Source organism: Lissotriton vulgaris, chromosome 11, assembly GCF_964263255.1.
Source record: "Lissotriton vulgaris chromosome 11, aLisVul1.2, whole genome shotgun sequence".
NCBI classification, from domain to species: domain Eukaryota; kingdom Metazoa; phylum Chordata; class Amphibia; order Caudata; family Salamandridae; genus Lissotriton; species Lissotriton vulgaris.
In genome coordinates, this window is record NC_141699.1 from 705,756,030 (window position 1) to 705,778,837 (window position 22,808).

A 22,808-nucleotide genomic window follows, 5' to 3' on the forward strand; every position below is an offset into this window, starting at 1 on the left:
GAGATTTCTGTGAGGCCCACTTTTATGCCCAGTGCCAGCCAGTCTTCCAAAGAGCTTAGTGTTTACTTTTCTTTCTCTGACATCAAAGTGAAAGGATTTATGTGACAATCTTGCTGGCTCTGGGGGGAGTGCTTCAGGAAGGCTGCATGACGTTACTTTTTTTCTAGCACACAACAAAATGTAAATGTCTGTAAATTAACTGTGCATATATTTCTTAATTAGAAATGCCCACATTAAGCACCTTTTTTTTGGTAATTCAGAAGTGAGGTGGAAGCAAATATTGTAAAACTATCAAAATCAATGCATGTGATAAGATTTCCACACATTGCTTGTGCACTGTATACTTTCATCTGTGAAACTATATGTTAGAGGCATTTGGGCTGCTGAATTCATATCTGTGCATAGATTGCCGCCTAGTGTTGGTCCGGATGATTGCACCTTGTTGTCCTGGAAGAGTCTTCGAAGTATCACAAGATAGGTGACTCCTCCCCTGGACTACAGTGCGCATGGGCATCCTCTCCATCCTCAGATTGGTTTTTTCCGCCATTGGGTTCGGATGTTATTCCTACACTCCAACTTCAGAATCGAAACAAAACTTTTATAAAGGCCAAAACGATTTCAACTGTATTGTTCTTGCTCGGTTCTTCTTGACTCGATCAAGCTTTCCATCTCAAACCTTTCGTGGACGCGGGCCATTGGACCTTTTCGACGCCACGTGGGCCTGCTGTCGATGGAAAGGAGCCCGTTAAAAAGGTGCCCAGAATGCCACTCAATGTTCCTGCATACTGACAAGCACGCCGTATGCAACAAGTGCCTTTCTCCAGACCATAAGGAAGAAACCTGCCCAGCCTGTGCCCAGTTCCGGTCGAAGAAAACCATATGGATTCAACGGGCTGCTAGGCAAGAGATGCAGCGACAGGCACCGGAACCAGACAACATCTTCGATGATGACCAAGAACTTCCAGAAGCTCCAGATTCGGACCTAGAAATTGTCACCGTCGAGGACTAATCTGAATCCAATGACGAGATCCCACCGGGGCAAATTGTGAGTACACTGCCCCCAACACCAATTACCCCGTTACCGAAGGCTCTGGTCGAGGCATCGCCAAAAGGCCTTAGCCAAGATCCCAAAAAACATTCGACAGCCCCGCCGTCCAGCTCTGCTCTGAAACCGAAACCTAAGCCTTTAGAGACCCCAGGGCCAAGTACTGTGATCCCAAAGAAGGTTCCAGAGCCCAAAAAGTTCGTCGACCCGAAGAAGACCGTACAGCCTAAAGGCGTCGACTCAAATAAAACCTTTGAGCCGAAAAAGGCCGTGCAGCCTAAAGGCGTCGACCTGAAAAAGGCCGTTGAGCCATAGTGCGCCGACCCCAAAGAGGCCATCGAACAAACGTGTCGAACCAAAAGACCCAGTCGACCCGAAGAAAGGGCCTGAGCTGAAGAAGAGCAAAAAGGCACCAAAAATCGTTGAAACAGAAGGTGTTATCGACCCAAAGCCAAAAAAATCAAAGACACAACCAAGGACAGTTGAGGAAGAACTCTTCCATCCTGATCTATCAGACGACCAGGCAAAAATATATATTAATCCTGAGACTGGTAAAGTCACAATCCTGCATAGGAAAAATAGGACACTAGACACTGACTCTCATTCCCCCATTCCACTAAAAAAGAAAGACTTTGGGACTTCTCCCTCTAGACCCTTCAGTCCTTTTTATCCCACTATGCCTACTACACCTTTTGCTCCTTACTCTCCTTCTCACTATGGGGACAATGAGGGAAACACAGCGGAGGATCCACAGCATGATTTTGATTATCCAGAAGATCCTAACCCTCAAGATGAACCATGGGGGAGCCAACTGATCCATATGACACCCATCCCATCCCTGACGTCTCTTCATACCCAACTAAGCCGTCACCTACGGACGACACCATTGTCTTCAACCAACTAATAGACTGGGCAGCGCAGTACCACAACGTAGACATGCATAATGACCCTGTAGAAGAAGACTTCTTATTTGACACCTTCCCTACTTCAGAAAAAAGCGTCAGAACACTACCTATGCTAAAGGGAGTGTTAAAACACGCACCTGATATATATATATATTTTTAAAATTTTTAAAACCTTTATTGAAAAAGTGCACACAGCTATTCAGCCTGACATCCCGGAGGCAAGGCAGCAACGTGAATCAGAAGAGCAATAGTGCAAGAGCGTTTAACACAGTACTGTGAAGGTTGTTTTTATATTTTATATAATAGAAGGAACATTAGAACAAGGAAAGAAGAAGACGCCAAGGGCGTTGAAGAGTGGCAATGGAGCAGGGAGAGCCTACGAGGTGCCGGAGCGGGGCAAGGAGCAGCGTACACTTGAGCACAAATGCAGAAAAGTAAGCAGGATATAGGGGGGGAGAAGGAAAAAACAGGATTCAGCAGTGTATCATAAAACAGTTGGTGTCACAGGTTATGGCGACAAATGTTCCTCCAAAGAAACAGGTTCAGGGGGCAAGCAAATATCTCCCCTGTAAGCATTCCAAGCCCCCCACACTTTCGACCACTTTCGTGGCTTACCCCTGGCAATGTAGACTGTCTTTTCCCTAAACATTCACCAATCCATGTTGGCTTTCCACTGTACCACCAGGGGAGCCGTCGCAGCTCCCCATTTCTGTGCAATGTCGCGTTTAGCCACCATGTTGCCAAGGGTCACCCACTGCGTCTGAGCCACATTATGATTGGATGGCTCCCAGATATTAAGGAGGCATCTCCTAGCTTCCGCAGTCGCCGCTACCTCAGTCACCTCTTCCATAACCCGATGGACCCGCCTCCAATAGGAAGCTATGACGGGGCATTCCCAGAAAATGTGCAGAAAAGTAGCAGAGGCGCCACAGCCACGGCGACAGAGCCCATCGGTCGAGTAGCCCATATGTATAAACCGGGGGCCAGTCACGTACACTCTATGCAAGATCTTGAATTGCACCAGTCGGAGACGAGAGGAAATGGCGACCTCCTTAGGGGAGGACACAGCGCTCTGCCAGTCCTCATCGTCGATCTCCAGGCCATCACGCACCCATTGCTCCCGCACACCGAGGAGGAGGTCAGTACGAACGTTAATCAGCTTCTTATACGACAGTGAGATGGCACTGTCAGGCATATGGCCGTCCAACACTCTGTCCTCCAGCGGGGAGCTCTCTGGGATCACTCCCTCTGCCGGCTTAGCAGATAGCAGCGCGTGCCGCAGCTGGGCATAACGGAAAGACTCCGTGCCGCCCAGCTGGTATTCAGCCTGTAGCTGGGAGAAGGTCTTAATCTCGCCCTTATAGATCATATCGTCCACCCTGGAAATTCCTATGAGGTCCCATTTATCAAAGCCCTTGGTGTGCCATAACCTGCCCAGGATGTCGGAATCGTACAAAGGGGTGAATCTAGTCAGCCTGCCCTGCCAACCCTGCGCCTTAGTGATCGTGCGCCAGATGTGGACCGCAGTTCTTGTTGGGCCCGACATCCGCCCGTCCAGAGACCTCGAATACAGCGCCCTGTAGTAGTTGCCGCCACCCAAGAGCCACCTGTCCATGGCGTAGCCGGGGTTGTTTTCCGGGCCGTAGAAACCATGGTTGATAGCCGCCAACTGGGAGGCCCAGTAGTATCTGCGCACATCCGGCAGTGCAATACCCCCGTCGTACCACGGGAGCGTGAGCTTCGTGATGGCAACGCGGGGACGGCCATCCCAGAGCAAGGCACGTTGAAGGCTCTCAATCTCTCGAAAGTAACGAGCGGGAACCGGATCCTGAGTGTTCTGCAGGGCATACAAAAACCTGGGCAAAGACATCATCTTAAATAATGCCGCGCGACCAAGTAAAGAGAGTGGAAGCTTGCGCCAACCCTCCACATCACGCCGGAGGCGCTGAAGAGGGGGAAGCAAGTTGTGGTCGTATCTCACCCTCGCATTACCGGAGATATAAATCCCCAAATACTTAAAGCCCTGGCTGGCCACCTGGATGTTGCAGCCTCTAGGAAGGCGCAGTGTGTCCCCCTTCAGCACGTACAGGAAGGACTTGGCCCAGTTGATAACGAGGCCAGAGTACTTGACAAAAAGTCTCAGTACATTGCATGCCACGATGAGTGACTGGCAAGGGGAGGTGAGGTAGAGCAGAATGTCATCAGCATAGAGCGAGATTCTGTCCTCGAAGCCAGGAGCCCAGCTTATGCCATGCAGGTCCGGGTGAGTGCGCCTCATGGCCGCAAGTGGCTCAAGAGCGAGCGCAAACAAGAGGGGCGACAAGGGGCAGCCCTGTCTGGTGCCTCTATGAAGGGCAAAAGACGCCGAAATGCGGCCATTGACGGCAACGTTAGCCAGCGGGTCAGCATAAAGGAGCTTTACCCAGGCAATGAACACCGGACCAAAACCGAGCTTCGACAAGACCGCCCAGAGGTAACTCCATTCGAGAGAATCGAAAGCCATTGTGGCGTCCAAGGAAGCAAGGACCGCCGGCTTCTCCAGGGTGTGAGCCCTGGCCATGGCGCCGTGGAGTCTACGCAGGTTAAGGGCAGTGTTGCGATGAGGAATAAAGCCCGACTGGTCCCGGTGCACTAAAGTCGCCAATAACCCCAATCAGACGATTGGCGAGTAGCTTGGCGAGGATTTTAGGCTCGGCGTTGAGGAGAGAGATGGGCCGATAGGAGCGACACAAGTCTCTCGGCTTCCCATCCTTATGGATGACCACAATGGTGGCCAATCTTTGGTCCAAGGGAAGTAGGCCGGCGTCCCGCACTTCCAGAAACATGTTACGCAGGTGCGGGGAAACCACATCCGGGCTGACCTTATATAGCTCAACCGGGATGCCATTAGGGCCCGACGCCTTGCCCGATCGCAATGAGCGAATCGCAAGGGCGATTTCGTCAACCGAGATGTTCCTGTCCAAGTCATCACGCTCCTCATCCGAAAGACAGGGAAGCTCGACTGTCGAGAGAAGCTCTGTCTAATCGATCTCAGACCGGTCCGAAACAGAAGTGTAAACATCTCGGAAGTAGTCGGCAAAGGGCTCGGCAATGGCGCTAGAATCAGAGACGACAACTCGGTCATCCCCAAAAATCTCGGGTACGACACGGCTAGCCATCTCCCTCCTATCCAGCCAGGCTAGCAACTTCCCAGCCTTGTCGCCGACGTCATATATCCGACCCTGCTGTTCCTTAGCAATAGTAAGGGCAGCGTTCGTGGCAAGGTCACGGTATTCCGACTGTTTGAGGTAAAGGTCGTGCAGGAGAGTGGGATCGGGGTCTGTCTCCAGTTGAGAGTCTAACTCCGCGATTTCCTCCTCGATATGCACCAAGTCGGCATCCCTGGCTCTACGGGCCTCCGCTATAAGAGCGAAAGCCGCACCCCTCAAAACAGTTTTAAACGCCTCCCATAGAGTCGCGGCCGAGCGAACCGAACCCTCATTCTCGGAAAAGTGGAGGTCGATGGCCTTGGCCAGTAGATTGCGAGTCATGGGGTTGCGGAAATACCATGGGTTAACAGCCACCGGCCGATCTGACAAAACAATGTCAAAGTCGAAAGAGACCCACAACGGGGAATGGTCGGAGATGCCACTTGCCAAAAATCGGGCTTCAGAGACAGCAGGCGCATACGCAGCCAACGTGAGAACATAGTCTATCCGGGATAGACTGCCATGGGCGCCGGAATGGAAGGAGAAATGACGGAGCGTGGGATGTAACAGCCGCCAGCTATCCACCAATCCCATAGTCTCAAGGAAAGAGGGCAGCCACAGTTGGGAGCCCCGAAGGTCTCTAGGCGGTTGGCGATCCAAAGAGCCGGAGCAAACCGAGTTGAGATCACCCCCCAATATCAACAAACCAACAGGCAAATTCAAAATGGCGCCACCAAGGTCTTGGAAAGTGCTAGATTGCAGGCCCGAGGAACGTAAACTGAAAGTAATGTCAGGGCACGCCCCTCCCACCGCCCCGTGACTGCGGCGTAGCGCCACCTCTCGTCTATCAGAGTGACGTCAATCTCAAAATGAAGGGACGTGCGGACAAGAACTCCCGCCCCTCGAGAGCCCGATGAGAACCCCGAGTGGGCAACCATTTTGTATCCCTTACGGTTAAGCGCCTTACACGTATTACCAACCAGATGCGTCTCTTGAAGGAGAACAACATCAGGCATGTGGCGTTTAATTATTTGAATCACAACCCCCCTCTTGATGCGGTCACCCAACCCGTTAACATTCCAACTGAGTACACATAGTTTCCTGCCCCCATCATCGTGTTGCCAGCCCCACCCAGCCCCAGCGAACCTCAACAGCAATCGAAACTGAACAGTGTGCACAACCCATTGCCTAAGAAATAGAGAGAGAGAAAAAGAAGCAAACAAACTAACTGTCCCAAAACCACCCCCCACCCTGCACCCCTGCAGCAGACTAAAAAGCCCCTCCAACCAGCAGTGTGCCTGTCGCCCCATGAACTAGCCTACAGAAAGTCCCCAGAGGAGTAAGGAATCTCCACAAAGCCCTCCCGCCACCCTCCTTGTAAACGACAGGAGAATCATCAACATCGAAGTAACGTTGGTATTATCAGTCACAGACTACAGGGACAGCAACTGCCATGTTCTGCACAGTAGAAACAAGTCCTAGAGGTCGGAGCCACCAGTTGCGCCTCCAGAATGCTCGTCCTGTTCCTCCCGGCGTTGTGGCAAAGTGTCCAGCCAGTCGCTTGCATTTTCCGGCACATCAAAGAACAGGGCACGGCTATCATACTCGATCCGAAGTTTGGCAGGGAACAGCATCGAATATTTAAGGCCCATGTCTCTCAGGCGCCGTTTCACACCTGCAAAACTCGGGCGCTGCCTCTGCACGGCCCTAGTGAAATCCGGATAAAAGTGCACCTCAGAGTTCTGGTATTTGAGCGGTCCGTGCCGCCTGGACGCCTGAAGGATAACATCCCGGTCCCTAAAATTAAAGAGCCGGGCAATGATGGGCCTGGGCGCCACGCCCGACTTCAGCGGGCCGCCCGGGACCCGGTGGGCCCGCTCCACCGAGAAAAAGTTGCTCAAGCCTGAAGGTGCGAGATGCGCCTGCACCAGGTCCTCCACAAAAAGGTCCACTGCCGCCTCCTCAGCTCCCTCTGGAACACCAATAATACGGACATTCTGCCGCCTGGCACGTCCTTCAAAGTCCTCCAGTCTTCTGGAAAATTGGTCGTTGGCCAGTCTCAGGGTCCGGGCCTCCGTCTGCAGGTCCGAGACATCGGTGGTTAGGCTGGAGGTCTTGAGATCGAGGGACTGCACTCGGTCGTTAGTTTTCCCCAAGTCAGCCCTGATAAGAGTAAGGTCCACAGCCAGAGTGTCCACCTTGTGAGTCAGGACCTCATGTTGTTTTTGCATTTCTGAGCGAAAGCCCGCAATGGCACCCATAACGTCGCTCAGGGTAGGCTCAGAGCCTTCAGGCGAGCCCGCACGATGAAGGTCTTTAGAGGAGGCCACCACAGTGGGTGAGGTCCGTTGCTGAGCATATCGGTCGATTTTATTGAGCTGCGTTTGGGCCGTCCTACGGACACCTCTGTTCGACGACCTGTCGGGGTCCCCTCTGCCAGCCATTTTGGGTCCCAGAAGAACAAAGGGCTACTCCGCCCGAACAAGGGACACACGAACAGAGACGAGGCAGTGTCAATAATCACAGCAAGCCGGTAGTAGGCAACTCCGCAGACATGAGCACTCCGTCAGCAGGGACCTCGAAGAACCGCTTCGCATTCCAATCGTGCGGAGCGTCGGTGAAGGCAGCAACCACCCAGGAGACAATGGAGCATCCCTGGCATGGAGTTCAGCTCGACGTAGTTTCGTCTAGGAACCACCAATTTAGATGCGGAAAGCTGCTCCCGTGTCTGCGACCAACCACCAAGTAGAATCCACTAACGTGGATCAGGATTTCCAACAGGATATTTGCGGAGGGTCGGAGGGTCCGCGGAGCTCCGAGCTTACGCGGCCATCTTGGTTGCCCGCGAAGCTCCTCCCCCGCACCTGATATATTTAAAGATACAGCCAGGGCACGTGTAATCAATCCTAGGATTGAGAAGAAGTATAGAGCAGCCCCTACAAACCATACGTACATCAGAGGTCAGTTACCATTAGACTCACTGGTAGTGGCTAATGCACGCATGAGGGCCAACTCACAGACAACAGGGGAGGCTCCTCCTCCTGATAGGGAATCAAAAATACTAGAGGCCTCGGGTAAAAGGGTAGCATCACAGGCCTCCAATTCATGGAGGATTGCCAATACACAAGCTCTGCTAGCTCGTTACGACAGGGCGCACTATGACCAGCTCGAAAGCTTAATGCAACACCTGCCTGAGCCTTTTAAAGCCCAAGCCAATGACCTCATACAGGAGGGAAAATTTACTACCAACGCCTCCATCAAATGTGCGCTTGACGCAGCCGATACAGCAGCCAGGTCTATTAACACTAGCGTTTTATTACAACGACATGCATGGCTGCGTATTTCCGGCTTTAAGAACAATGCAGTCCACCATTCTTAACCAGCCAGTCAATCAAGACTTCCTTTTTGGCCCCGCAGTCGACGCCATTTTAGATAAAATGAAGAAAGACACAAACTGCAAAATCAATGGGTGCATTGCAGTTTCAGCAACACAGAGGTTCCTTTTGACGCTCCTCGTACAGAGCAGCAACACGAGGCAATACTTCACAGACCTCAACTTCATACAAAGGCAACACTGAAGGTTCCTTTAACAGAACTCCAACAGAGGAGGTTATAGCGGCAACAATAATAAGGGAAGAAGACGTGGAGGCAACACCAGAGCCTCCACTGCCACAAAACAGTTACTTCATCACGCTACCTCCAGACCACCTAACACCGGTCGGAGGCAGACTCCAACAATTACTACCTGTCTGGAACACAATTACCACGGACAGGTGGGTAAGACAAATTATCCAGTATGGTTATTGCCTAGAACTCACTTCTAATCCACCGAACATACCACCCAGACACCGTCCTATGTCCAAAGAACACATCACCCTGCTACAACAAGAGGTGAAAGCATGCTGGAAAAGGGGGCCATAGAACCAGTCCCTTTCCAACATCAAGGGAGAGGGGTATACTCCATATACTTCCTTATTCCCAAAAAGGACAGTTCCCTCAGACCAATATTGGACCTCAGACCCCTATTGGACCTCAGACCCCTAAATCAATACATACTGTCGGAGCACTTCCATATGATCACACTGCAGCAAGTGCTCCCGTTGCTACAGCAAGGAGACTTCTTAGCAACATTGGACCTCAAGGATGCGTATTTTCATATACCCATCCATCCAGCTCACAGGAAATCTCTCAGGTTCACAATAGGTCAACACTAGCAATACAAGGTTCTCCCCTTCGGGGTGACCACTGCTCCAAGAGTGTTTACAAAATGCTTAGCCACAGTAGCTGCGCATCTCAGGAGGCAACACGTCCATGTGTACCCATACCTAAACGATTGGCTCATACAAGCAAAATCGTATCAACAATGTGCAAAAGACACATCTCAAACACTCCAGCTTCTACACAGACTAGGGTTTTCTATAAACTACCCAAAATCGCATCTACAACCATCCCACATACAACAATATCTGGGAGTGACTATAGATACCTCAGTGGCAAAGGCTTACCCAAACTCAACGAGGATAGCCAGCATGCAGATGCTCATTCGCAGATTTCTGCCACAACACTCTCTTCCAGCTCGAGTCTTTATGCAGCTCATAGGCATGATGGCCTCCTGCATATTCATTGTCCCCCATGCCAGACTTCAAATGAGTCTATTGCAAGAATGCCTAGCACGGCAGTGGAACCAGGCTCAAGGACAACTTAAAGACCTAGTGTTGGTAGACAGTCGCGCTCACAACTCTCTGCAGTGGTGGAACCCACAAAACCTTTCCGAGGGGCGACTGTTCCAAGAGCCGGTTCCACAACTAGTCCTAACAGCGGACGCATCACTGACAGGCTGGGGAGCCCACCTCCTTCACTACACAGTACAAGGCCTCTGGACAAACAAACAAAAGAAACTGCATATCAACCAACTAGAGTTGCTAGCAATATCCCTAGCCCTGAAAGCATTCCAAAAATACTTGTACAGCAAGACTGTCTTGATCCGGACTGATAACATGACAGCAATGTACTATATCTAAAAACAGGGAGGAACACACTCTCCACAACTGTCCCACTTAGCACAGAGCATATGGAAGTGGGCAATTCCAAAGCATATCTTTTTCCTGGCAGAACACCTCCCAGGGAATGACCACCAGATTGCAGACCTGCTCAGGAGGCACAGGCAGCAACTACACGAATGGGAAATTCACCCTCAAGTTCTCCAACCATTCTTCAGGCAGTGGGGGCACCCAGAGATAGACCTGTTTGCCACAAACGAACACTCAAAATGCCAGTACTTTGCCGCCAGGTTCCCTCATCCGTTGTCACAAGGCAATGCGATATGGATGAACTGGTCAGGCAGATTTGGGTACGCTTTTCCCCCAGCACCACTGATTCCGCTGGTGGCACGCAAACTGCGGCAACAGTCACTCACACTGATCCTAGTTGCTCCCACGTGGTCGAGACAGCCATGGTACACAACGTTCCTGGAACTTTCAGTAGTTCCTCATCAAAGGCTGCGCCTCGCACCCCATCTTCTAACTCAGAACCATGGAGAAATCAGACACCCAGATCCCAATCAGATGAACCTAGCGATCTGGCTCCTGAAGAAGTCTTAGAATTAGGATACCTTAACTTGCCTCCAGACTGTATGAACATCATTAAAGATGCAAGGCGACCAACTACAAGAGCATGCTATGCAGCTAAATGGAAGAGATTTGTTATTTACTGCAACAATACCCAAATCAACCCTTTAGACGCTTCCATAAAGAACATTATATGTTACCTGCTGCATCTTAAAAGATGCAACTTTGCGTACTCTTCCATAAGGCTACACCTAGCGGCTATAGCAGCATACCTTCAAAACAGGCAACCCCTTTCACTGTTTAGAGTACCAGCAATAAAAGCTTTTATCGAGGGTCTTAAAAGAGTGATCCCTCTAAGACACCCACCTTCACCAGTCTTAAAACCTGTTATCTAAAGTTGACCCAAGTCTAAACTTTTAAGCCAAAGTTTACATTGTGCAAATAAGCACAAAAAATAGTGCATCGGTTTACAGTGGTAATTTGAACACTAAATCGTTCAAGAGGTCAACCTTCTTAAAACAGCTAATATGGTTCGTAATTCCTTAAGACAACCCTTACAAAGCGAGTATCAATAATTTGTCAAAACTGGCTAAAAATGTTATCAGTTGACATAACAATGGAATGGACTCTCCCGATGAACATAAGATAAGAGGCTGGAGGTCTGATCTTACCCCTGCCTTAAGGAATAAAGGTTTTAAAAGTGTGCAGCAAATTTTAAGCAATTTAGGGCAGGCACATACTATGTGTAATGTGGTTTCACATGGCCACACACACACACACTCTACATTTAGTATTTGGCCATTGCTGAATCCAGGTCTGCGTAGCATCCTTGGTTGAATTTATGCCCAATCTTATTTTTAGAAATGTTTCTTTCATTTGGGCCAAAAAAGAAGAGTTCAAACAAGGCTGAATTTGCAAAGACTGAGTTAATCACAGACTATGAATGAGTTTTAGCCACTAGGGCTATTTTGCCCGCTTTAAATATATTAATTGTAATTTGTTTTTTAAAATGTGTTTAAAACTGGGCACTATCAGTTAAGTGAGCCCGATCTGCAGATCAAAACTCAGGAGGCATATTAAGATATAGGATCGCCAAGTAGCTGTATAGACGGAATAGACAGAATTTATTATTTCTTGGTAACATTGGTTCGCTAGGGAAGCCGGGTCAGATGTAAACATGGAATACATGCATTTCCAAAAATGACCTTTGTAAAACCATGGACTGTCTTTGTGGGCAAAACTTCAATCTGATTTCTGCTTGGCCAGTGACCTAGGAATCCTAAAGATTGATTTATAGGCCTTGATTATTAATAGGTCCAATAGTTTTGCATTTTACCTCCTAGTAATAGGCAAACCATAAGTAATTGTTGGCTGTAACTTTGCTCTCATAAGTTTAAGTAGATGATCATATGATTGGCACCTCAAAGTGTTATGTCAACATTTAAAGGCATAAATTAAGTTTGCAGTTTTTTAACTAAAATCTTTTAAATGACTTTTAAACGAGACTCTAATGTCAAATAAAATACCCAAATATTTGTCTTTATGCCCTCCTCTGGCCCCCATGAATCGTTTTTAGAATTTGCCAGACCGATTTTCATGATTTAGTTTTTTGGAACATTCAATTCCAGGCCATTCATTCAGATGTAATCATCAAATGCATTCAACAATCTTTGTAAGCCTATCAGGGTTTGGCTCAGCAAAATAGTATCATCTGCATATTATAAATAACTAAAATGCACCTCACCTATTTTTGGAGAGTGGGCATTAACCGACTATAGGTGCTGGAGTAGATCTGACAAAAGTAGATTGAAAAGGCAGTCTGCAAGAACACAATCTTGCTTAAGACCATAATAAGTTTTAATTTGTTGTGATAATGTACCACTGGCACCTAGCTTAACCTGGACCCAAGTGTTGGTATAGAGGAGTATAATAGCATCTAGCAGCTTTCATGGCATGGCCCAACCTACCAGTATTTTTCCATAGTAAAGATCATGGAACTGAATCAAAAGCAGCTTTTAAATCTATAAAAGAGATATACAGATTTTTATTTTCTTTTAAACTGCCTGTTCCACTCATAATGTAAGGGCCTGCAGATTGGTAGTAGTAGATTGGCCCTTACGAAAAGCTGTTTGATTGGAATTCTATTTTGTTGTGCTGCCCTGTCTGCCAAATCAATCAATAGATGGAAGGCAAAAACCTTGGCGTCAACATCAGTTAAGGCAATTAACCGATAATTGGCCGGGTTGTCAATTGGGCCGCTGCTATAGATGGGCTGCACAACACTACCTTGCCATGATACAGGGACAATATTTAATGCCAGTACTTCATGAAACATTCAAGTCAATACTTTTGCCCACATGCCAATGTGGGCGCAGAATAAGCCATTTGGAAGCCCATTTGGGCCAGGAGCCTCATTTGATCGGCGACAACATAGGAGAAGGGCTTTTTCATTAAAACCTATAGAATCCAAATCATTCTCCAAACAAAGACTGCTCCCTTACTCAATATACAATTCGCTAGGTATCACAATATTGTTTGTTTGATCCAAATCATTATCCAGTATCGAGCCACTCACTATCTCCATATTTGGCTTGCTGGTTCCATCAGTTATAACACCGGTCTTTCTTATTCATATCTAGATTACACACACCATACAAATTGGTAATAAACTTTACCCAATCGTCTTCCATGATATTAATACTATATGCCCTATTGCCTTCCCTTTCGAGTTCATTGATTATCTGCCAAAATGCTTTTATATTATTTTGTCTAGAGGCATGTAGTAATCTATGCCATAGTCCTGATTGATAACGTGACTTAGCCAACCAGACTTTGTCTGTAAGATCTTCTTAAAACAGTCATTTTATCCTTAAAAACGTCATAAGGTTGCTGATATCTCTGTGAAAATTAACTTTTTAGTTTAAGTAACTGAAATGTATTCCCTTTATTGTGAAGGATTGATGATGAATTAGTTTTGTTTTGTTCTCGTGCTGCAGGGTTTCCCACCAGGGGTGAGGTAATGTAATTCCATTTATCTAACAATGAACCTGCCCTGCCCCGACCTGGCACTGCTCAGTATCCTTTATTATTGCTTCAGCAAATCTTATTATTTCTACTTGTTTGTCTGAATGCCATACCAATCTTTTCAAATGGTATAAAGAGTGGACCATATTGAGAATTTATTAGATCTAGGGTTAGAACTTATTGGCAGTTGTAGTATGATTATCTGAGGGTTGTGGTCACTTTTGAGTTATCACCTTATTTTCCACAAGTTTTGGACACCAATATTTCAATTGAAAATGTGTTGTCTGTAATGTAAGTGTGCTCCCACACCATACATATTTCACTGTACCCCACTCCGCTCTACTCTGCACCAGTACACACTGCATCATTGCACTCTTCTTTCCACCACTCCACTCTGCCATTTCACTCTATACATCTATACTCTACAGCACTCTATTAATTGCCAATGCACTCTACCCCACACTGCTCTGCTATGCACCAATGCACCTTCGCCACTGCAATCTACACTCCGCGCCGCTACAGTCTATGCCACTCTACTCTGCATACAACAGTGCGCCCTATGCCACTACGCTCTACGGCTATGCACTGTGTTCTGCACCACTCCACTGCACTCTTTGCCAATCCACTCTGTGCCACTCTTATCTACGCCATTCTATGCCACTGTATTGGACTCTATGCCACTGTATTCTACTCTGCGCCACTATATTCTACTCTGCGCCACTTCACTCTAACCTGCGCCACTTCACTCTATGCCACTTCCCTCTACTCTGCGCCACTTCACTCTACATCACTGCACTCTACACCAACTACTCAGCACCACTATACTTTACTCTGCAGCACTTTACTATACTCCAGTGCACTCTATGCCATTGTACTCTAAGCCATTCTGCACCACTGTTCTCCATACCACTCTCCTCTGCATCACTATACTCCACACCAATGCATTATACGCCACTCTACTCTGTACCACTCTACGCCACTGCACTCTCCACTAAAACAATCTACTTTACGAAACTCCACTCTATGCAACTCCGCGTCATTCCACTCTGCCACTTCGTTCTACACACCTCCACTCTACACCACTCCAGACTACCAAGTGCCACTCTATTCTACTCTGCTGAGCTCCATGCCACTGCACTACACATCAATGCACTCTGCACTGCTTTACTCAAAACGCATACACTCTACGCCAATATACTCTGCACTACTACGCTGTACGCCACTATACTCTACTCTGCATAACTTCACTTTAAGCTACTGCACTCTGCGCCATTGCACTTTGACACATTACTCTGCTCCACTCTACAACACTACTCTGGAGCACTGCACTCTCCGCCACTCAACTGAACACCACTCCACACTGCACCACACTGTTCTGTGCCACTGCACCACTCTAGGCCACAACACTCTACACCACTACATTCTGCATCACTCCAGTCTATGCCACGTTACTGTGCAACATAGCACTCTGTGCCACTGCAGTCTACTCCAATGGACTCTACCCCACTACTCAACACCACTGCACTCTACACTGCACCTCTCCACTTTACACTGCACCACCCCACTCTATGCCACTTCACTCTACTCTGAAACAATCTACTCTGCACCAATGCTCTCTAAGCTGCAGCACGATATGCCACTGCAGTCTACTCTGCACTTTTGTTCCTCACTGCACTCTGCGTCGCTGCACTCTGCGTCGCTGCACTCTGCGTCGCTGCACTCTGCGCCGCTGCACTCTGCGCCGCTGCACTCTGCGCCAATCTACACTGCACCACTGTACTTTATGCCACTTCACTCTAGGCCAATCTACAACACTACACAGTACTCTACTCTGATGCTCTACTCCATTAAAATCTAGTTCACTCCATGCCACTCTACAACACTGCTCCACTCTGACGCTCTATGCAACTTCCTCTATGCCATTCATACTACTTTACTCCACTCTATTTTATGGCACCCTACTCCACTCTATTTCACTCTATGCCACGGCTCCACTCTATGCCACGGCTCCACTCTATGCCACGGCTCCACTCTATGCCACGGCTCCACTCTATGCCACGGCTCCACTCTATGCCACGGCTCCACTCTGCCACGGCTCCACTCTGCCACGGCTCCACTCTGCCACGGCTCCACTCTGCCACGGCTCCACTCTGCCACGGCTCCACTCGATGCCACGGCTCCACTCGATGCCACGGCTCCACTCGATGCCACGGCTCCACTCGATGCCACGGCTCCACTCGATGCCACGGCTCCACTCGATGCCACGGCTCCACTCGATGCCACGGCTCCACTCGATGCCACGGCTCCACTCGATGCCACTCCACTCTAAAGCACTCTACTACACTCAGCCATACCACTCTTACACCTCCACTCTGACAATTTACTCCGCTCTATGCCACTCCGCTCTATGCCACTCCGCTCTATGCCACTCCGCTCTATGCCACTCCACTCTATGCCACTCCACTCTATGCCACTCCACTCTATGCCACTCCACTCTATGCCACTCCACTCTTTGCCACTCCACTCTATGCCACTCCACTCTATGCCACTCCACTACACTCAGCCATACCACTCTATGCCACTCCACTCTAAAGCACTCTACTACACTCAGCCATACCACTCTATGCCACTCCACTCTAAAGCACTCTACTACACTCAGCCATACCACTCTTACACCTCCACTCTGACAATTTACTCCGCTCTACTCTACAATACTCTACTCTACAATACTCTACTCAAAGTAACACTCTCTACACCACTCCACACCACTTCACAACACTCTTTGCCACTCGACTGACATTCAACCCCGCTCTGACACTAATCCACTCTATGCCCTTCTAGCCTACGACACTCTACTCCCTCCATGACACTCCACAACACCACTCCACGAAACTCCAGTTCACTCCACACCACTCTATAACCCTCCACTTTGACACTCCATTCTCCTTTACCCCACTAACTTCTTGCCAAGGTGAATATCAGCCAACGTTGGTGTACAATATGGCTAAAAGATATTGGTAAAGCCAAAAGCTCTTGAATGGGTGAAACCTTTTGGCTTTGCCAATATTTGTTTTTACTTATTCTCAAACGCATTTTAGCACTTATTAAATGAAATAGTGTAAACCTGTGTTAACTGATGAGCGAGCGATCCTTGCCACAGTGAAAAACGACCTTGGAGGTTTTACCCTGCCAGGGCATGTTAAATATAAACAAGCATTTACAATGCAATGGTTTCGCCTTTGGAAATGTTAGAGCTATTGGCATTGTAAATGACAAATTTTGTATTTGTGTTGGTTTTGAAAACAGATAAATAAATGGAACTGTCATTTAAATTGCCATTAGCTTAATCTCTCGCAAATGTGAGACCTATTGTACCCTACGGACGAGCTCAGCAGACAGCAATTACTACCACACACACACACCCAGAGCCACACACACACACACCCAGAGCCACACACACACACCCAGAGCCACCCACACACACACACACACACACACACACACACCCAGAGTCCCCCACACACACCCAGAGCCACACACACACACACCCAGAGCCACACACACACACACCCAGAGCCACACACACACACCCAGAGCCACACACACACACCCAGAGCCACACACACACACCCAGAGCCACACCCACCCACCCAGAGCCACACACACCCACCCAGAGCCACACACACACACCCAGAGCCACACACACGCACACACCCAGAGCTACACACACGCACACACCCAGAGCTACACACACGCACACACCCAGAGCTACACACACACACCAAGAGCCACACACACACACACACACACACACACACACACACACAAACCCAGAGCCATACACACACACACACACAAACCCAGAGCCATACACACACACACACACCCAGAGCCATACACACACACACCCAGAGCCATACACACACACACCCAGAGCCATACACACACCCACACACCCAGAGCCATACACACACCCACACACCCAGAGCCATACACACACCCACACACCCAGAGCCACACACACACCCAGAGCCACACACACACCCAGAGCCACACACACACTCAGAGCCACACACACACCCACACACCCAAAGCCACACACACACACACCCAGAGCCACACACACACACCCACACACCCAGAGCCACACACACCCACACACCCAGAGCCACACACACACCCACACACCCAGAGCCACACACACACCCACACACCCAGAGCCACAGCTATTAAAATGTACAATATCCATCAATCAAAAACACTATTATTAAACGTTCAATTTGGGCATGCAGCTCAGGTTCTGAATAATTGAATTCATAATTAACAGTGTGGAAACGCAGCGCTTGAAACCTTCGAAATTAACCTACGCGGGAAGAAGCATCACAGAGCAGTCACTGCCCAGTGGAAGTGAGAGGCTCAGGCACCAGGTGTTTGAATCACACAAACCAAGGCCACCGTGTTTGCACCTGCCTAGCCTCGCCATTTACTCACGGGAGGAGCTAACCACGCCATCTACGACGTTCGCCAGTTATTTTGCCGTCACTCACCTCCCAGTGACCGTCCGGAGAGCACACAGCTTCCCCAACAACAGTGCTCTGACAGCAGAGCCTCTCATGTGCCTCAGGCTTCGTAACCAATCACAGCGGCCAATTGCGGTCTACGCCAATCAAATAATAGTCGACCTCCTCATGCACAGCTCGGATTGGTTCAGATTATTAGAAGCTATGTACGACTGGTAACCAAAGGTCAGTCAACCTAGCACATATCCCTGTCTTGTTTCATGTGGGAAACTGTGTCTGAGATGGAAACTGAAAAGGGACAACTTGAACGTATCCCGTTTCATTGAAAGAGCGGCCATGTTTTAAGGGAACTTTGTCAACAATCTTTATCTATAGACACAAAAGTCCGAACAGGACTATAGAAAACCAAGAGTATGTTTATTTTAATTTCAATATCTAAATGTGGATATTTTAATTTTGTATCGGTTAGTTAAAAAAAATGCTTCGCAAAGGTCTCTGAAAAGAGCGAAGAAAAAAGTGATTCTAGAAGAAGTAACTTAACTATATATTTCAAAGTTAGGAAAGTAAACCCCTTTGTTAAGGTTGCCTTGTTTCCAAATGGACGGGGGCATTGGAGCAGTCACACCGGTTTGATAGTCCTATTTTGGTCTCCATGCTGACTTAAATCGGTTGGTGTTCAATTTGGTTTCAGCTTTGACACATCCCCTCTCCATAGTTCGAGTATATCTACAAACAGTTTGCGCCTTGTTTGTATGTCAAAGCGCAGCCAGTTGGCAGAAGGAACATTGCCTTATTCCGATCAACTGTGGCACAAACATACTTGTTGACCTATGCTGTCTTAGGCGAGACCTAAAAAAAAACCCATATATTTACATATATATTTCTTGTGTATTGATGGCTCTTCAAAGTTAGTTTTGTTGAATTTTTCCATGAGCAGCCTTTGCGAGGAAACGTTTCTTATTTATGTTTATGACAGAGAACTACTGGTACCAATGTGTTTTTATAATTAGGGAGCGGAGTTTCAAAATACAACAGTCAGTTTCAAGGCAGCATTTGTTTTTCAAAGAAACAATGATAGATGGGGAAGGGGTTGGCGGGTAGGGAAAAGACTAAGGATGATTCCCTGGCTGAGGCTGCTCGATGGTGAATGGAATGATAATGACAATGGCCGGTAGCAGGGTTTGGACCATAACTGAACGAGGTGATGAATTGTGTCTAAACGCTTCTGGGTGACCGCTGTTGCCGTGCCCAAGCCTTGGTGCAGCGCCTTTCACGCACCACACTTAAACATTCTCAAATACAAAGCTTACCTGGTCTCGCACTGCGTTCTGCACCCTCAATCATAAACTGACAACCTGTGTGTGCTACAAAGTTTCACAACACAAACAGCTACAACACTAGACCGAAACATGGAATATATTAATGCGAATTTTCGTGACCTATTGGCGCCCATATTAAGTGGACAACGCGTGCGAGTGGTGGACATGTTTAGTGTAGAGAAACGGTAGTCTTGTACTTAAAAGAAGAATCAGAACAACTTGATAGGGCATCATCAGTGCTAGAAAAAGGATTACCTATGCAAAGAGAAACAATATGCCGTGATTAGGCAGTTCCTAATTCTCTTAACGGGTTGTTACAATTATTACCCGTGCTCCGCCTACCACTGGGTTTGCCCCACTCCCTTTATGCCACAGGTTGCAGCTGAGGATTGGATTACACACCCGCTTCCGCTCAGTGGCATGCTCATGGGAGCGGTTGGTGATATTGAGACGCCCGCCACCACGGTTACCTGTACTATGGATGCCTGGAGGAGGATGACAAGACTACTTGGCGCTCCCATGCTCTATTCCCCTGCACTGCCCCTTACATACCACCCAAAGCTATCGCTGCTACTGGAGAATGGATTCCGGTCTATGTGTCGGCGCGTCCAAATTAGCACATGGGGTGACTTGTTTCAAGATGGCACCTTTCGCACCAAGGACCAGATATTTCGGGCAGGTCCCCCGACGCCGATGGAGGTGTTCTACTATATCAGACTTCGTCAGGGTATGCGTGACATACTCCCCAACTTCCCGGATGAACCGGGGACGGTGCTACCCCTGCATGTGTTGTTGGTGTCTGATGGGAGGCATCTGGTATCGAAACTGTATACTGCCATCCGAACGCAGCGTCCACCTGTTGCGCCTAAAGCACGGAATGACTGGAACTTAGATCTATCTACAGCACTTACTGACGGGCAATGGTTGTATTGCTGCTCGCTCACGGCTAACATCTCACCCAGCTGTCGATTGAAAATTATTCACTATAAGTTTTTACAAAGATATTATTACACGCCAGTCAGGAAGCTACGTTTTCGCCTCTCAGAAGATGACAGGTGCGCAAGGTGCCACTCGGAGGGTGCGGGTTTCCTTCATCTGGCCTGGGAGTGTAGAGTGGTACAGGAATATTGGGCGCAGGTGCATGCTGCGCTCCAAGTCATGATTGCAGGCCCCCTTCCACTAGACCCGGTATTGATGCTTCTGGGTTATACCAAAGACATACCCAAATCGCAGCGACGGTTTGTAGACATTGCGCTGCTCCTCGCCAAGAGGAGAGTGGCTTGCAGGTGGGGTAGAGGCAGGGCACCTAAGTTTAAAGAGTGGTTGGACGATCTCACGTATTGTCAAGACCAACATAGCGTCTATGCGGACTTGATGCCTGCTCGCTGTAGACCTCGAGATATCTGGTCTCCGTTACAGATGTACTTGTTGTCCCAGGTAGCTCACAGCGATGCCTCTGAAGATGAGGATCAGCCAACTGGTCCCTGAACGATAGGATGGTGCCTGATGCACATATACTAGCGCGGCGCTCCAAACGGTCTATATCGAAGCTTCCTTGCTTAAGAGGGTGTGGGGTGTACATTATAGGAACGGAACTAGGGACTATGTGACCCATGTCTATCACACACTACAACACACTGCGCAAGTGGCAATGGCCCTTCCGATATCTCGATAATGTAGTCGAGATGAGGTTCTGCATACACACTGGGAATCGCAACTGGACGCATGTAGGGACGGCCTGTCCGGGGATAGACACCAAGTACGCCCCATGATGGCCATCACTCAGATTACCCATTCTTAACGTGCACACACGGGCGGAGGGACGGCCCACACTGGTCACAGCATACATAATACGCTAGAACTCATAGGGGAACTGACGATGGCCTGGCGGGGGATGAGTTGGCTACACTCTGTGTGCAGGAGGATGCCCGCCCTTCATTATGCGCTCTGTAAGGGATCGAGAGGGTATAGCAACTGTCCCGCTATCTATAACTCGAGAACTGGGGGATACTGAACCCGACTCCTGATGCCTTAACCCTGCAGACTACTGGGGGATGTATTGCTGTTTAGACATGTCGCGATAGGCCAGCCCATGCATATGTACGGAGTTTGATTGTATGTACCACAAATATTACACTGTATTGGATTGCTAATGCTGTTACTGCCATGTATCTCTGTTGTCCGCAACAAATAAAGGTTTAAAAAAAAATTATTACCCGTGCTCACGTACAAAGAAACAAAACCTGCGCGCTTTAGTGTTTTACTCCAGGCCACTGAGGTTTTTTTCTGTGATGTCTTATAATTTTAACATGGCGGCGCCGGCAATGGTGCGAAGGGGACAGTTTCTCTTGGACTTTTGTGGTTATAGCTATTTTACGGCCTCAATTCTCCCCCCCGCCCTCCGTTTGGGGATGTGGACGATGCGGTTTCTTGGTGGGATTGGAGGCCTGTGTAGTTTCCGTAGGCCGTGTTTGAAGACGTTTGTCAGATCTGACCCTTTACACACAGGGAGGCTGCATGGCTTTCTGTGTCGATGGCATCCGGTGCGAGGTTTGCAGGGACGGAACACATTCACCCGTGGCCAGGAGTGGGAGTGGAAGAGCCGAAATAAAACTGTGCTAACTTATATTGCAGCAGCAGCCCTGGGCATGGTGGGAATGTCCTATGCAGCAGTCCCGCTTTATCGATGCAGGAAACCGGGATACCTCCCCGTGAAAGTAAAAAAGCCTAAACAGCAAGCACTCACCTGGACTTCCTCCGGCGCTCCAGCCGACTCCTCAATTCCAAATGAGAAAAACATGGCGAACAAAAAAAAAAAAAGGAAACGCCCACCGCCGCAATGACGACCTCGCAGAGGCGGAGAGGGAAGAAATCTCGGGAACGCCCACGAATCTGGTCCGGCCATGACGGACAGATCTCTGTTCCAATGGCTAGCCTCCATTTATGGAGCTAGCCAATGGAACAGAGGGCGTAATCCCAAGCCCACTCTGTTCTAACATAAAATTTCGCCTGCGCCGAAAAGCTGCGCAGTGCGCAGCCTTCGACGAGGCGAAACCTAAAAATACCTAGGCAAATGTTTAAAATACTGTGCACCCTGCCCTACGAGGCTCTACGGCCTACCTTAATGGTGACTTATAAGCATTAAAAAGGAAGACTTAGGCCTGGAAAAAGATTTACTTTGCCTTGTCGAAAAGCCCTTGATACATGTTGCACCAAATACGAGGGACTTGTAAGTAAATT

At 48.6% G+C, this 22,808-nt stretch overlaps 1 protein-coding gene across 1 annotated transcript in view; it reads left to right on the forward strand.

Moving 5' to 3' along the window:
- PIK3CB (phosphatidylinositol-4,5-bisphosphate 3-kinase catalytic subunit beta) overlaps positions 1–22,808 on the forward strand; it is a 1,054,351-nt gene that overhangs the window by 875,517 nt on the left and 156,026 nt on the right. The gene's annotated exons all lie outside the window — the stretch shown is intronic.